Consider the following 5,494-nt stretch of genomic DNA (forward strand, 5'->3'; position numbering starts at 1 on the left):
CCCTACACTCGAAGTGGATTTTCTGGAGCTACAGAACTTCAAATGGCGCGCTCTCAACTGCGTTGGAAAGAAGACATCCAGGACTTTCCAGAAATATATAATAGTCCATACTTTGCTCGAGTTTTGACGATGCAAACTGGCGTTCAAACGCCCCTTCTCTGCCCTTTTCTGGTGTCAAAATGCCAGAACTGGCATAAAAGTTGGAGTTAAACGCCCAAACTGGCACCAAAGCTGATGTTTAACTCCAAGTGAAGCCTCCACACATGTAAAGCTCAATGCTCAGCCTAAGCACACACCAGTGGGCCCGGAAGTGGATTTCTGCATCGTTTACCTATTTCTGTAAACCCTAGTAGCTAGTTTCATTATAAATAGGACCTTTTACTATTGTATTTTCATCTTGGAATCTTTGGAACGTTTTTCCTTAGACTTGGGGGCTTGCCTCTCGGCCATGCCTGGACCTTCATCACTTATGTATTTTCAACGGTGGAGTTTTTACACACCAAAGATTAAGGTGTGAAGCTCTGCTGTTGCTCGAGTATTAATGCAATTACTATTATTTTCTATTCAATTCAAGCTTATTCTTGTTCTAAGATATTCACTCGCACTTCAACCTGATGAATGTGATGATCCATGACACTCATCATCATTCTCACCTATGAACGCGTGACTGACAACCACTTCCGTTCTACTTAAGATTGAGCGTGTATCTCTTAGCCTCCATTCTGAAAGATCGGAGTCTTCGTGGTATAAGCTAGAATTATTGGCGGCCATTCCTGAGATCCGAAAAGTCTAAACCTTGTCTATGGTATTCCGAGTAGGATCGGGGAAGGGATGACTGTGACGAGCTTCAAACTCGCGAGTGTTGGGCGTAGTGACAAACGCAAAAGGATCACTGGATTCTATTCCAACATGATCGAGAACTGACAGATGATTAGCCGTGCAGTGACAGCGCATTTGGACCATTTTCACTGAGAGGACCGGAAGTAGCCATTGACAATGGTGATGCCCAACATACAGCTTGCCATGGAAAGGAGTATGAAGGATTGGATGAAGGCAGTAGGAAAGCAGAGATTCAACAGGAACAAAGCATCTCTATGCACTTATCTGAAATTCTCACCAATGAATTACATAAGTATCTCTATCTTTACTTTATGTTTTATTTATCTTTTAATTATCAAAACTCCATAACCATTTGAATCTGCCTGACTGAGATTTACAAGATGACCATAGCTTACTTCAAGCCGACAATCTCCGTGGGATCGACCCTTACTCATATAAGGTTTATTACTTGGACGACTCAGTGCACTTGCTGGTTAGTTGTGCGAAGTTGCGAAAAAGAGTTGAGATTACAATTGTGCGTACCAAGTTGTTGGCGCCATTGTGTATCATTAAATATAAGAGTCTTCAACCCTTATTCTTGATCACTTTCAACATCTTTATCATCATTAAAGGTTTGGAGGTCAAGATTCAGACCTAAAAATCGAAGAGATAATAATTAATAAATTAATTAGTATTAAGTAAAAAGTTAACATAAATGAATATTAGTAAACACAAAGTTCATATAAACATTCAATAATTTATATAACCATAAATTTAGAATGCTCTTAAACCTTGTTCCACCACAAAAATGATAAATAATAGCTTAAAATCAGATTATCAACAACACAAAATCAACAATCAACAACACAAAATTAGATTATCAACCATAAAAAAGACAACAAAAATCATACATATATGCGTTGGTAACGTTCATTGCTATGATTCATATGCAACACAAAATAGACACTCACTCTTTGTGACAAGTACAACAAATTAACTCTAGCTAAGGTCAATTAGTCTAAATTTAATTCAATTAACTAACTCTTCATTCTATATGTACACAATTAGACAAAAATCTTCACCATATGTTGGTCCTTTTCTAATATATATTTAACATAAAAAAAACAAGTAATAGATAATTTTAGTTTCCAAACATAATTTGATTTTAAAAAATGAGTAAAGTATCTGTTACTGTATGGATACCTGGAGGGGAGCTCGGCTGCTAGGAGTTGGCGTCGAGTTATTATCTTCGATGCCGATTTATGAGCCATGGGACAATCCGAGCTTTCTGCCTAGGGAGATGTCCAATCGTGCAGAGTATGAACAAGGAAAAGGGGGGAGTGTACCTGCAAAGACACTCCGAAGTGTAAGTCAGTATTGAGAATTCAATGTATGCCTAAACGGAAAGATGTCATACCTCTTATAGGTGGAGTATCATTGGTTGGTTATACATTTGCTAATCGTCCAAATTAAAAGGCAGTTATTAGGTTCTTAATGATGACGTTTTGGTCGAGCGTTATTTTGTTGAACTTGTAACGCATAATGGCCAAGTTGTTACGGAAATTGTCGAGTTATGGTCATAATGCCGACTTACGAGGTCGGATTTGTAACAACCGTATCAGTATCATTTTTGTCCCCAACATTTGGGGTAACTCTCAAAGTTGTCCCTAACGTTTGAATCGTCCTATTTAAGTCCCTAACGTTTCAAAATTGACTCAATGTTGTCCTGCCGTTAGGAATCTGTTAACGGAATTGACGGCGGGACAAAATTTGAGACGATTTTGAAATGTTAAGAACTTAAATATGACGAACACGTTGGGGACAAAAACGATACATAGAAATAAATTTTAATTTTATCCTTCAATAATATCAGTTGTTTATGGTACATAGTTATTCAATTATTTTTTAATCACATCTAAGTAAATTACACTTAATCACATTAATTTAATTCTAAAGAAATTTATTTTTTTATAATTTTACTCTTAAAAATATTTACTCATCATAAAATGTTTGTAGAATGACTAGTACATAAACTTGTGGAAAAAAAATGATACATATACAATAAAATAATGTGATTCTAGAAATTTTACAAATATTTCATGATAAGTAAAAATCTGTATGAGTAAAATTATAAAAAAAATAAATTTATTTAGAATCAAAGTAATGTGATTAAGTGTAATTTACTTAAATGTGACTAAAAATAATTGAATAACTATGTACCATAAAAGATTGATATTGGTGAAGGATAAAATTAAAATTTATTTCTATGTATCGTTTTTGTCCCCAATATTTTCGTCCTATTTAAGTCCCTAACGGTTCAAAATCGTCTCAATTTTGTCCTGCCGTCAATTCCGTTAACAGATTTCTAACGGCAGGACAACATTGAGTCAATTTTGAAACGTTAGGGACTTAAATATGACGATTCAAACGTTATGGACAACTTTTGAGACTTACCCCAAAAGTTTAAAACAAAAATGATACTTTACTCTAAAAAAATAAAGATACATAAATACTCCAACCAAAGTTCACTACAAGAAAAACACCCATTCAAGTACACTTGAAAAGTGTAGCCAAAAGTGAAAAAAAATGATGCCTTAGGCTACGGCTACGCTTTTTGGGCTACGGCTACGCTTTTTGGAGTGATTCCTATTCGGCCGTTGCCTATTCTCAAAGGCTACGCTTTTCTACACCAAGGGCTACGCTTTTGGCGTTTGGGAATAGGCTACGCTTTTCAAGTGATGCTGTTCAGGACCAAAGGCTACGCTTTTCAGCTTTCATTCTTCTAGAATAGGCTACGCTTTTCAACGCTACTGCATCACTTGTAAAGCGTAGCCCCATTGTATACCATAGCTACTTTTTATAAGTGTAGCCTTAGGTTTCTCTTTTTTTTTTGGTATACTATAACTACTGTATATAAGTGTAGCCTTAGGTCTACTCCTTGTCTTCTTTTCATTCTTTACATTCTTCACACCATTTCTGTTTCTGGCTAACCAAGAAACCGTTCAAACTGTAAGAACTCTGTTAGAAGAACTCTGTTAGAAACAGGAAGCTGAAAACAGAGAAACGAAAGCCAACTTATTCATTGAGAAATCACAGAAACAAAAGCTTATTAACGCTGCATTTGGATTCAGTCTCAGAAACAAAAATACAGAGAAAATAGACAAGCTGTATATTGAATCACAGTTCACAAACCCTAAAAAACCACACATCTTCATCAATAACAGCATGCATGTTATCAAATTACAGTTCACAGACCCATATTTCAGAGATTAAAAGCCCCAAATTAAAACCCCTAAAATAGGAACCCTAAGCCACTGATCAATTTCAGAAGCAAATAGAAATCAATACATACCTATTCAATGATGTGAGCACAGCGAAGACGATGATGAGAAGCACGGAGATGATGATGGTGAGAGCGGCGCAGTGACGATGGTGACGGTCGCACACCGACGATGGTGAGGGCCGCACAGCGACGATCAGTGCAAGCGATGGCGAAGAGGAGATGACGACGGTCACTGTGGAGAGTAGAGCATGTGAGTCGTGAGTGGGAGGCGATGACTCTCAACGGCGACAGTGAGAGGGTTTCCGCTTGTAGTGAGGCGGTCAATGGCGAGACTGAGAGGGTGAATGGCGAGACCGAGAGTGAGAGGGTCAATGGCGAGCTATCGAGACCGAGAGTGGGGGGCGACGATGGTTAGCTATCGAGACCGAGAGTGAGAGGGTGCTATGGAGGGTTTGTTGCTCGAGGATGAAGGTGACTGAGACTCAGAAGTTTAATTTCCTTATTTTTAATTTACTAAGTGTTAATAAGGTCTTTCAGGAAAAACAAGGAAAAAAATTACTAAGTGTTAAAGTTTTTGGCTCTAGAGACATTAGGCATCACTTTTGAAACGCACCCAAAACTTAACAAATAGGCTACCCTTTAAAAGCGTCTCCTTTGATATGAAAAGTGAACCTATAGATATCAACCTACGGCTACGCTTTTTAAGTGATATCTTTAATACCTAAGGCTACGCTTTTTAAATGATGCTGCATTTGTGTATCCTTTTCTCTTATAAAAAGGCAACACAGAGAAAAGCGTAGCCTATTCTATGAATAGGCTACGCTTTTCAAATGTAGCCTAAAAAAATGTGGCTGAATGGGTATTTTTCTTGTAGTGGTTTATAGGCTTACACACATAAATTAGGCCGATTCTTATTAGCTAATAAGAAAACTTACGGTTATTACTCAAACAAATTGCAAAGCTCATACTTTAAAGAAGTACATAAATTCACTCAACTTAGCAAATGTTAATTTCACACATCAGAGAGGCCCTTGGCATGGCCAACAATTTCCTTAGGACATCATTCTTTGTATTGTCATCTAGGAATTTTTTAAGATCAATAATTATTGTACTCAAAAGAAGTCCTCTTTCAACAATTACATAATATTAATGAATCAGAAAGGCATGAAGTTTACATGTTTTAACATAAAATATAAATTATAAAATTAACTCAAAGAAAAAAAATCTGGAGAAGGCAAGAAGCACAGCAGCAAGCCAGTAAGCTGTAAGTAGTGTGTGAGAGAGGAGTACTTACTGCTTACCAGTGAGACGGCGACAGAGGAAGGAGGGATCGAAGACTGCAAATCGGAGAGATGAATGGTGAGGAGAGTGACAACAACGAGAGAAGTAGGA

Source organism: Arachis duranensis, chromosome 6, assembly GCF_000817695.3.
Source record: "Arachis duranensis cultivar V14167 chromosome 6, aradu.V14167.gnm2.J7QH, whole genome shotgun sequence".
Classification (NCBI taxonomy): domain Eukaryota; kingdom Viridiplantae; phylum Streptophyta; class Magnoliopsida; order Fabales; family Fabaceae; genus Arachis; species Arachis duranensis.